Raw genomic sequence first — 12,499 nt, 5'->3', positions numbered from 1 at the left:
GGGATTGAATTCAGGGGGCACTCAACTGCTGAGTCACATCCCCAGGCCATTTTATATTTTTTATTTAGAGACTGGGTCTCACTGAATTGCTTAGTGCCTCGCTTTTGCTGAGGTGGGCTTTGAACTTGTGATCCTCCTGCCTCAGCCTCCCCAGCAGCTGGGATTACAGGCATGCACCACAGCACCAGGCATAATAGAAGGAGTCTTTAATCTTTACAAAGCATAGTAGAGTATAGAGGAGCAATTTGGAAGGCTGAGGCAAGAGTTCAAAGCCAGCCCAGGCAACTTTTCTCAAAATTTAAAAAAAAAAAAAATAGAGCTGATGATGTAGCTCAGTAGTAGAGTATCCCTGGGTTCAATCCCCAGTACTGAAAACACAAACAAAATGAGAAGTTATGAGGACACTCTGAGATCCCAGGGCTACTAAGATGTGGGACTTAGACATCCATATTTCTGAAGAAGGGAGAAGAGGATGTTGCTGGAAACTTGAGGACAGAAAAAAAGTTAAGTGGAGAGGACAACATTCAAACTTGTGTGACCTCATCCAGGGAAGGGGATTATTAGTTTCTTTGATATATACATTTGGATGTGGCCCACTAATAGGAGCTGAGGCCTTTGGTGGAAGCCAGGTGGCTTAGGTAGAGGAATACAGCCAGTCCACCGCAATCCCACAGGCAGAACATATATCCTGACCTCAGTCTCCTCCAAAGCCCAGGGAAGCCAAAGGCCAAGGAAGCCCATTGATGCAGCCAGTACACGTCAGTTCCCAGCATGGAGCAAGCCAGGAAGTGTGGAGCATCAGCGTTGATATGCAGGGGCCAGCAGTGAAGAGGCCACACAAAGCCATAGGCCAAAGGAGGGATGTCTTAGGGAGTGAGTGCAGATAGACAAGGGGAGGAGGTCACTGCCCTGGGGACCTCCAATTAGAGATTGAGAGATAAAACAGAATCAGAAAAGGCTTCTTCAAAGGAGCAGTGAGACAGGAGAACAAAGAGAGCCACTCATGCCTGTAGCCAAGCAAGCTGTCCAGTAGAATGGAGGAAGAGAAGGGGGAGGGGGAGGGGAGGACTGGGATAACCACTTCAGGTAGGTCCAGTAGTCTGAAGGTTGTGGATGTGTGCATGTACTCGTGCGTGTGAGTTTGCATGTGTGTGAGTTTGCATGTGTGTGTGTGGGGGGGGGCAATAATGTACATAGAATATTTCTGGAAAGTGACAATAACAATTTATAGTGAGGGCTTCTAGCAGAGGGATCTAGGGGTGAACAGAAGGAGGGAGACCCAGCTTCTCATTTTCTTCCATTTCGGATGTATTTAATCAAATCCTTGTATGAATTTTTCAAAGGAAGAAAATACAGTTTTAACCCACCCCCACCCCCGCACTCCTACTGGGGTATAAGTGGTACATGCCAATAGTATCAACAACTCAGGAAGGATCACAGGCCAGCCTAGGCAACTTAGCAAGGTGCTATCTCAAAATAAAAAATAAAAAGGGCTGGGGATGTGGCTCAGTGGTGAAGCGCCCCTGGGATCAATCTCCAGTGCTGTAAGGAAAAAAAAAAAAAAGTTCTGTCATAACAAGAGAGATATAATATTTTCTAAAAGAATTTTTGTAGTTGTGGATGAACAGAATGCCTTTATTTTATTTGTTTATTTTTATGTGGTGCTGAGGATGGAACCCAGTGCCTCATGCATGCTAGGCAAGAGCTCTGCCAGTGGGCTACAGCTTAGCCCTGAGATATAATTTTTTGATGCTGGGGCTTGAACCTAGGACCTCATGCCCGTTAAGCATGTACTTTATCACTGAGTAATACTCCCCAGCCCCAAGAGCAGATCTGCAGTTTTCTCTAACCCTGAGACTTAAAGAGGAGAGTTAATGGAGTCTGGGAGGTGCAGGCCTGAGAAGACAGATGCTGTAAGGATGACCTCCCTGTGTCACTCCAGCCAAAGGCTTGAGGAGCAGTGACCTCAGAGGTCCAATTTAAACTATGTCCTGCTGTGTGCTGAAATCCCCTTCAATTACTCATAATCCCCTACTCCATTCAGCCCAAGACTTCAGGAAAGCTTAAGTCTTCTCATTGTAGTATCTTTTTGATAATTTTACATGGCATGCTTTTAGTATTCCTAATCTTGTATATCAAAAATGAATCCCCTGCTGGGCACAGTGGCACACACCCAGGAGTTCCTGGGTGATAGAAATATGAGTTGTTTGGACATTATAGCAGAGAGGGTCCCAGAAAGAAACAGCTGGCATGCTTGAATTGAGAAATTGGAAATTTCAATAGTTTGGGAGGCTGAAGCAGTAGGATTGTGAGTTCAAAGCCAGCCTCAGCAAAAAGTGAGGCACTAAGCAACTCCGTCAGACCCTGTCTCTAAATAAATACAAAATAGAGCTGGGGATGTGGCTCAGTGGGCAAGTGCCCCTGAGATAAATCCCTGATACCACCCCCCCCAAAAAAAAGAAAAAGAATTCTCTTCCTTAAAGAATTTATGAGTTTGGATGATATTATCTTGAAAGAGTGATTCATCATAATTCTCTTTCTGATAAAGCTGTACCTTGGACAAAGTATTTTTTCCCTACAGAGCACTCTAGATCCTTTGAAATTTTTTTTTGTTGTTTGTTTTTTAGTTAAGAATCAGCTGTAATCCAGGCATGGTGGTGCATGTCTGTAATCCCATCTGTTTAAGAGGATCATAAATTCAAGGTCAGCCGGGCGTGGTGCCCATGACTGTAATCTCAGCTCTGGAGGCTGAAGCAAGAGGATCACGAGTTCAAAGCCAACCTCAGCAAAAAACAAGGTGCTAAGCAATTCAGTGAGACCCTATCTCTAAATAAAATACAAAATAGGGCTGGGGAGGTGGCCTAGTGGTCGAGTTCCCCTAAGTTCAATCCCTGGTAACTGATCCCCTCTCCCCCCAAAAAAAAAAGAAAAAGAAAAAGAAAAAGGGCTGGTGATGTAGCTCAGTGGTAGATTGTCCCTGGGTTCAATCCCTGGTACTTTAAAAAGAAAGAAAGAAGGGAGTAGGGGAGAGAATCAGCTTGAAATTTGTGGAAATTAGGGAATGTGCACTAATTTTTATTCTCATTGCATGTCTAAAGGATGGGGACTCTGGTAAGGTCCCCAGGGGAATTAGCCTCTCAGGAGCCACAAGCCAACTTCAGGAGGCTCCTTACCAAGAGAAAGAAGGGTAGGATGTGTGAAGGAGACGTGTAGGAGATAGCTTTAGGAAACTGTTCCTCTCCTGGAGCTGCCTCCTTGGGGTGGGTGGGGGACTCCCAATCTAACAGACTTGATATTTTTCTAACACAGGGGTTTCCCAAAAGGGAAGGACCAGATGAGGAAAAGGAGCCATCAGCCCACCTCCCTTCTTGGAGCCCAACATGCTAAGGTCAGACTGGGCTCCACTTCCCTCTCTATCACCCACTCCCAAGTCAATTTTTCAATATGACCTATGCTTTGAGTCTTCCTGCCTCAGTCCTGATAAAAGAGAAACTACAAGGGGCTGGGGATATTTCTCAGTTGTTAGAGTGTTTGCCTCACATGCACAAGGCCCTGGATTCAATCCCCTGCACCGTGCCCACCCCCCCACACACACACAAGAGAAACTGCAACAGAGCAGGGGGCTTGCTTCCAGAAAACTAGTTGTTAACTATTTACTAGCACACAACTGCCCCTATTCTGTTTCTGCCATCAACAAACTCTGTGATTCAGGGAAGTCACTCAGTCCTTCTGAGCTTCAGTTTTCTATCAGATGGAAATCTCATAATATCTACCTAATTGGATTGCTGGGAGGATTAAATATGATTATAATCCTGTAACATAATTAGCATAATGTTTGGTTATTAGTAAATAATTAATATACTTTAGTATGGTTCTAGTCATCTATTGCTGCATAACCAACCAACCTCAAATTTTAGGAGCTTAACACACATTTGATTTGCTCATGAATCTATAATTTGGTCATAACGTGGTGAAGATAACTCATAACCAGAGAGATACAAAAGCTGGAGTTTGGAACCATGTTAATTCATGCCTCTGGCAATTGATGCTGGCTCTCAGCTGGGAATGCCAAGCATATACCTATACAGGCTTCTCTGGGTAGCCCCAGCCTCCTTTCAATATGGTGTCTGGTTTTCCTGGTTTTCCAGAAAAAAGCTAGACGTTAGGTGTCTCACCATTTGTAATTTAGCCTTGGAAAACACACAGTATCACTTTCTATTTCTTAAAAACAAGATTCTAAATCTAGAGAGGAGAATTAGATTCCTCCTTTTGATAAGAAGAGCAGGAAAGAATTTGTGGACTTGTTTCTAAACCATCACAGCTATTATTAGTATCGTTGCTTTCAGTACACTCTAGCTTCTGTAAGTGAATTATCCCACTTCTTACTTCTGGGCTCCCTGTGGGAGGGTAGGGTCCATTGGATTTGTTAAGGTCCTTCCCCCTTATCACTCTCCAAGTGAACCCAGAGCCCTTCCAACTGCAGAACTCAGTGAATGTTATAGAAGTGAATTCTCTTCTTGCAGGAGCTGGCCCTGAAAATTTATGTTCCAATTTCCTTGGATGACATCCCAGTTGGCCACATAAAAACTGAGGTGAGAGACCTGGGCAGGACACAGTCCAGGAGGGCAGGAGACTTTACCAGCAGAGCTGTGACTCCAACAGGCCCTACTCATCTTGGAGTGGTGGTGATTGTGATAGCAAGTTTATGGCTTAAAGAAACTCTCTCCAAAGGCTGCTTTGAAGTTGGAATGTCGTGATCACTGTCTGGGAGTCAGATCAGGGGTTCAGTATATAACTTCTTTCTTTGGTCTTATTTCCTGTCAAATTGAGATAAGAAAAGCTTCATGGATTGTTCATTTGGAACAGATCACCCTAATCTCTAGAAAGCCAGGTTGGAAGCCAATTTCTTCTGGATTGTGACTGATGGGGGTCACAGTCTCTCTAATAGGAAAAAAGAATAGAAAAATCCAAAGTGGAGCCAGGCACAGTGGCACACGCCTGTAACCCCTGCGGCTCGGGAAGGAGGCTGAGACAGAAGGATCACAAGTTCAAAGCCAACCTCAGAAAGGGCGAGGCACTAAGCAACTCAGTGAGACCCTGTCTCTAAGTAAAATAAGTACCCTTGAGTTTAATCCCTGGTACAAAAAAAAAAAAAAAAAAAGGGCAAAGTGGAGAGAAATGCCTTGCCTACTATGGGACATGAATCTATCTCACACTTTGAGATCCATAGAGCTGGGATCTAACTCCAGGGAGAAGTGTGTGTGTGTGTGTGTGTGTGTGGTGTGTATGGGATGTTTGGGTAGGGACTTAGGGACTTCTTGGGGAAAAACCCAGGAAGGAATGCCCCAGAAAACTCTTCAGTAGGAGGAGTTGGGAAGAGTTGGAGAGGTTCAGGGGAGTAAGGTATAGAGCGTCAGGCCCAGCCCTTCAACTGGCTGGAGGCTCCTTTCAGCCTTAGCTGTCTCTCTCTGTTTCCCCTCCTGCCCAGCTTACGCCAACAGGTTCTTGTCCTTGCTCAGTGATCTCCCTAGTAAGTCTAAGATGGGTTGAGGCCCTGTGTGCCTGCCTGGGTGGAGAAATTAGGGTCAGTCCTTCCTTCCAAGGCAGGACTTTCCAAGGGCATCAGGACTTTGGCCTGTGCTAGTTCATCACAGGGAATGTCAAGGCCCTCTGGGCCTGTCTCCAACTATGGAGTAACCCTAGGCACACTGGGGCCTCCACTCTGAGCCACGGTCTGCTCACTTGTGCATAGCACAGTTGTCTTGAACAGTTTTTCCCAAAGTGTGGCTCATGAATCCTATGGTCAGTAGGGATATTTAGGAGAAAAAAAAATGGGCTTGAGCTCATTTCCCCAGAAGCAGACCCCGAGATAAAGCTTTGAGTGAAAGTGTTTCACTTGGGAGGGTGGTCCAGGAAGCACTCGTGGAAAGAGAGGAAGGTAGATGGAGAAGGACACTAACATAGGGTGTGCCGAGTAGATTACTATGGTGAGCAACTGTGACTCATCCCCCTGGTACCTCTGGGATACTATCTTACCTATGGCAAGTTAAGGGCCTGTATTCAGGGCACTGTCAGCCTGTTCTGTGCGCCTGCAGCCAGAAACCTCCAAGGGTGAGAGTCATCTGTGCTTGCAGTGAGAAGTCCTCAGCACGTGTGAGAATTGTGAGGACTAAGGGGATATGATCGAGGCACAGGCAGGAGTTGCTACAGGGACAAGGATTTTGTTCACTACTCTTCATACGTGAGAGATCAGTGATAGTTTCCATAGAAATACTGTTACCTTTATGGTAATTATCATGGTCTTCAAAGTGCACCTGGGCCACCAAAACTGAGTTGTCCGGTTCAGCTTAGCTTATATCTAGTAAAGAGAACACCACTAGTTGTAGACCAACTGGCTAAAATATTCCCACACCAGTTTCATATTATTGCCTATGTTTGTTTTGTTTTCATTGTATTAGTAGTATTACATGGTGGTATGACTCCAAGCCCTAAAGATGGATCATCAATGCATAAAAATAGCATTGAAAAATAGTTATACGGCTGGGGATATTGCTCAGTTGGTAGACTGCTTGCCTCACATATACAAGGCACTGGGTTCAAACCCTAGCACCACACAAAAAAAATTAGTTATAAATATTGTAAAATAAAATGTGATTAGATATACTAGAGCCAATGAGTATGAAGAAGGAGCTGAGTTAAACAAACAAAAAAGAAAAGAGAAGCGTGAATCAGAAAGAAAGTTATGTGACTCAATATCCAGAAATGGGATTTTTAAAAAATAGTTATTTTTTAGTTGTATTTTTTTTTTTTAATGTCGTGCTGAGGATTGAACCCAGGGCCTCGCCTGTGCTAGGCAAGCACTCTACCGCTGAGAAATGGGATTTTGTTAGTTGATCTGCATTTCTTGCAGTCCCTGAGGCATTGTCTATTTGCACCATCTTTGCATCAGGCCCTGTAAGCTATTAGAAAATTGTTTTTCTAGCATAGGAGTAAAAGAGGCTCCAGCATGATAGTCATGCATTTTCTCAACAAAGAAAGAAAAGATAAAACCCCTAGAGGGATCATTAAAGTTGTCCAACTTACAGTGAGGACCAACACAATTGCAAATCCAAATGGAGTCAGAGGCTACTAAGGAATATTTTGATCAGAAAAAAAAGCACAGCATGCTCTTGGCAAAATTACTTGATCAAACCCCACTTTCAGATGACGCATAAAATCAATGACACACAATGTGAAAGAGCGATTGTTGTCCCCAGCAAGTACTAGCAGACAATTGGCTTTATTGTTGAATAAAACCACTTGTGGCAAGTCTTGTTCGTTGTCCATCCAGAATTCATTCCTTTCCTTCTTTCTTAATAATAGATCCTTGATTTTGGTCCATGCACCAAAGTCTCCAGCTCAGGCAATCAATTATAAGTGATCCAAATCAATCATGACCAATCCACTTCCCACTTCCCCAGTCCGTTCCCTTCGTGCTACCGGAGACCACGAGACCCAGTTCTGGCCAATTAAATGTGATGGGACAGTTGGGTGCTGTGGTGCACACTTGTAATCCCAGCTAGCCAGGAGGCTGAAGCAGGAGGATTTCAAGTTGACAAAGTCAGACTCTGCACTTTAGTGAGATTCTGTATCAAAATAAAAAATAAAAAGGGCTGGGGATGTAGCTCAGTGGTAGAGTGATCCTGGATTCAATACTTAGTACTGCCAAAAAACAAACAAACAAACAAACCACTGATGGAATATCTGCTGAGGATCCTTCTCTGAGAACTTCTGTTTTCTCAACAAATTAGTTGTACACGCCAGCCCTCCTCTTCCCCTGTCTTCCTAACTTGAACATAGTCATGGTGCCTGGTGCTGGACAGCCATCTTGTAAATATGACATAACCAGAACAAAGCAAAGTAAAGGTTGAGAGAATTATTGAGCCACTGAATGCATGTGAGTGTTTGCCTGCTTGTTCACAGCCCAGAAGTCAATCTATCCTTCTGCTGAAAGCCATTGTAAATCAAGGTTTCTACTACTAGTAGTTGAGAGCATCTCTGATGGGCGTACCACTGGCATGTGGAATATATGTTAGCTGTCTACATCTTTTCAAAAGGCATGAGAGAAATGTGCTTGATGACTTTTTGTTCTGTTTATTCCTGAATTCCTTTGCAAGATTAGAGATGAGCTCTCGGGTCCAGCCGGCTTCAGCCATGAGGAACCCCAGCAGGAAATGGAGAAGGAAGAGAGTGAGATGAGGCACCTGATCACCTGGTGACCTGCCTGTGAGTCCCCATGGGTTGTGTGCATGCTTCAAGAGGCCATTGTTCCTCCAAAGGCAGCCCCTTCTACCAGTTTTCTCCCTTCTGATCATGTCCCTAGTTCTCTCCCCTCTTGCTTCAGATCAAATGGTAGAAACAACTCTGCTGCTGCTCACACAGGTTGCATACTGTCCTGTGGGGTGCTCCTACATCCACATGTGTGTAAATAAGCCTTCCCCAAATAAACCAGTTTTGAGTGCATCATTATCTTTTTGTATGCTGACCCATCAAGCAGCATCAATTCACAGATTCAAAACAAAACAAAACTTGCATCTGTGCATCAAACCACACCACCACTGTATTCACAAAGACCAGCTGTCAGGCAACAATCTGGCTCCTGATCTTGATATATATAGAAACAAATAGCAAGAAGAGTCAATGCTTTCCATTCATGGCCTCTCTGACTATTTTCAGATACTGTGTAGAGAAATGGACAAGTAAAAGACACTGTTGAATAAAGTATGCTGGCTGTTGAGGGAAAGATATTCACATGAGGTTTTGAAATAAGAGATGAGATACAGCATCCCTTCCTGGCACGGTGGCCCTTTGATGTGGGTGGCTGGCCCAAGCAGCAGCTCAGTTGCACACTCAGTCTCTTGATTACCCTGAACTTTCAGCTTCAGAGTGAGACTATCGCCATTTTTTTTTTTAATGCTGAGGAAAAGACATCAAGATTTGGAAGACAGAATGGCGGTGCCAAAGCTTAGCCTTTGAGAATATAATTCTTTCCTTCCGTTTGAAGGTTTTCTTCTCTTGGCAGAGAAATCTATATAAAAGCACCACTAGAAAAATAAAAATATTCCATCAGACACAAATACAAACATGTGCACACACATGCGTATCAAAGAAAACACAAAAATGCTTGTGGTAAAACAAAACAGAAGATGCAATGAAATAGGAAACACCGCAGAAGATAAGATGACAGAATTGCTGGGCGTGGTGGTACACACCTGTCATCCTAGCAGCTCGGGAAGCTGAGGCAGGAGGATCCCAAGTTCAAAGTCAGCCTCGACAACTTAGAGAGGCTCTAAGCCACTCAAGTAAGACTGGTGTCTCAAAATACAAAATAAAAAAGGGCTGGGGATGTGGCTCAGTGTTTAAGTGCTCCTGGGTTCAATTCCTGATACCAAAAAAAAAAAAAAAAGAAAGAAAAATTAATGTGAATATATCATCTATATCAACAAATATAAATGGGATAAACCCACCCTTATAACAGAAAAAAGATACATTGAATAATAAAACAGTGTCCTATTGTATGTTATATGTGACGTATCTTCACCAAAATAACTCAGAAAGACTAAAAATAAAATATGAACCAAAGTATATATACCAGAAAATACTGAGCTGAGACTTCAGTGTAACTATCAGCCAAGGTTAAATTAAAAATGTTAAAAAATGTTAAATGAGGCAAATGGAAGTTAAACAGAAAAAGGAGCATTATCCATGTTAAGAATCTAATTTCCAAAAATCTCTTCTCCAATAACCGTTTCAAAATAAAAAATAAGCTATGATAATTTAGAATAACTCTATACAGAAATGAAATCAGAATGAGCTGAAACATGAGAATAGGTATTAATCAACCCCATCAGCTCATAATATATCAAGAAAACAAAAGATAGGTAGGAATACAGAGAATCTAAATAGTAATTAAATATCATTAATACTGAGATAAGAATCTCAAAATATTAGCAAACATAAATAAACACTATCTCAAAGGAATTATTCCTCGTATTTAAAGAAGTTCATCCTAATTGTACAATTAGGAACTCTCTAATAAAATTGATTATATTAACAGATATAAGGAGAACTACATAACATCTTCTCAACAGATGTGAGAAATAAATTTGACAAAAATCTCACATATACTTTTTTTTTTTTTTAGAAAAAGCTAAAAGGTGATTTATTGCTCTGCTAGCAAAGGAGAAACACAGGGGACTTCTGTCCCAAAGGCTATGATTCTGCCCATTAGCAGGAACTGGGGGTTTTAAAAGAGGTGATTCAGAGAAAATGAGATTAGGGAGGAGAGATCAGGAATGAGAGGATCAGGGAAAAGATCAGGGAGGAGAAAGTTAGGAAAAAGAAGATAGAGAAGATTAGGGAGGATAAGATCAAGAAGGAGAAGGTTAGGGAAAAGATCAGAGAGGAGAAGGTCAGAGAGAAGAAGATTGGGAAAAAGAAAAACATGTAAGTTTTAAAGCCGCAAGGATATAGTCAAAGCATCAAGTGAACCTCTGTTACATCTCCCCACTGTCAGTTTCTAGCTTCCATTTCTATGGAAAGTGGGCAATGACATCTCCAAGCTATTTCCTGTTGAAAGGGGGCGAAGTTGGGGGAAAGACCCAAGGTTGACATCCACTCCTTATTTAAAAACAAACAAAACAAGGCATGGTGGTATGCCTGTAATTTCAGCAATTTAGGAGGCTGAGGCAGGAGGATCTTAGCCTCATAATTTAGTGAGTCCCTGTCTCAAAATACAAACTAAAAAGGGCTGCAGATATAGCTCAGTGGTAAAGAAGCCCTGCATTCAATCCCCAGTACCAGAAACAAAGAAAAAAAATAGGAATAGATTGATGTAGTTCCTCACCATAGTTTCATACATACGTATGCATGAACCAAAACCAGCATCACACATAAGAGTGAAACCGAGAATTCATCCCCACTGAAGGCAAGTACTGGGTGATAGCAGCCACCAACATCACTATCATTTACTATGCCTCTGGCAGTTCAGACCAATGTAAACAAAAAAGAGAAATAAGAGGTGTAAATAGGGGAACAAGATGGGGCTGGGATTGTGGCTTAGCGATAGAGCACTTGCCTGGCATGTGTAAGGTCCTGGTTTCAATCCTCAGCACTGCATACAAATAAATAAATAAAATATCCATTGGCAACTAAAAAAAATTTTAAAAAATTTTAAAAAAGATATGGGAACAAGAAAGCAGAACTACGCTTTCTAAAGCCAGGCATAGTGGTGCATGCCTGTAATTCCAGCAATTCAGGAGGCTGAGGCAGGAGGATTGCAAGTTTAAGCCCAGCCTCAGCAATTTAGGGCGGCCTAAGCAACTTAAAGAAACCCTGTCTCAAAATAAAAAATAAAAAGGACTAGGGGTGTGGCTCAGTGGTAGAGTGCTTGCCTGGCATGCATGGGACCCAGCACTGCAAAAACAAAGAAACAAACAAAGGCTCAGATTCACTTATCATAAGAGAAAAGATGCCAATTAAAACAGTAAGATTCCTGTTTCTCCTATCAGATTTTCAAAGATCAGTATATTTGATAACACCAAGTGTCACTGAAGATGTTGAGAAACAGTTTCCCCAGAGACAACGGTTAAGAGTGAAGTCAGTACAGTTTTAGGGAGGATGATTTGGCAATAGTTGTCCAAAATCTTTTACCCAGAATTCAACTTCTTGGATCTTTAATTCACATATCTAAAAAGTTTTCCAATTTAAAACCAGATGCAGTGGCAGACCTGAAGTCTCAGCTACTCAGTAGGCTGAGGTGGGAGGATCACTTAAGCTCAGGAATTTAAGACCAACCTGTAATACATAGTGATACCATCTCAAAACAACAAAACAAAACAAAAGCAAGCCACCAACGACTTGGGATGTTGAGGCAAGAGGATCACGAGTTAGAGGCCAGTCTGGGCAACCTAGTTGGAGCCTATCTCAAAATAAAATAAAGGGGTAGGGATGTAGCACAGTGGTAGAATGCTTGCCTAGCATGTGCAAGGTCCTGGGTCCAATCCTCAGTCCAGCAAAACAAACACCACCACCCAAAAGCTGTTCAAGATATGTGCTTGAGCTGGGTGGGCATGGTGGCACACGCCTGTGGTCCCAGCAGCTGGGGAGCCTGAGACAGGATGATCACAAGTTCAAAGCCAGCCCCAGCAACTAGCAAGGTCCTAAGCAACTTAGCGAGACCCTGTCTCAAAATACAAAATAGAAAATAAAAAGGGCTGGGGATGCGGCTCAGTGGCTAAGCACCCCTGGGTTCAATTCCTGGTACCAAGAAAAAAAAATGTGCTTGAAGACACCTCCTTTCCTGGTTTCTGTTTTCTAGCGTCTTAGCTTAGTGGGCCTAAAAATTGATGCACAGGGGCTGGGGTTGTAGCTCAGTGGTAGAGTACTCGCCTCACATGAGTGAGGCCCTGGGTTCAATCCTCAGCACCACATAAAAATAAACAAATAAAAAATCATGCAC

The 12,499-nt window shown here is 42.7% G+C and overlaps 1 long non-coding RNA gene across 1 annotated transcript; it reads left to right on the top strand.

Moving 5' to 3' along the window:
- Positions 1-2,239: 2,239 nt before the first annotated feature.
- On the top strand, positions 2,240-8,540 carry LOC131423899 (uncharacterized). The gene is made up of 4 exons (XR_009226039.1): positions 2,240-2,797; positions 3,310-3,388; positions 4,524-4,592; positions 8,157-8,540. It is a non-coding gene; the product is annotated as an uncharacterized LOC131423899 (long non-coding RNA).
- Positions 8,541-12,499: the final 3,959 nt, after the last annotated feature.

Source organism: Marmota monax, unplaced genomic scaffold (assembly GCF_021218885.2).
Source record: "Marmota monax isolate L192 unplaced genomic scaffold, Marmota_monax_Labrador192_F-V1.1 WCK01_AAM20220418_F8-fsc00021, whole genome shotgun sequence".
NCBI classification, from domain to species: Eukaryota; Metazoa; Chordata; class Mammalia; order Rodentia; family Sciuridae; genus Marmota; species Marmota monax.
This window is presented reverse-complemented; position numbering and strand designations above follow the sequence as displayed.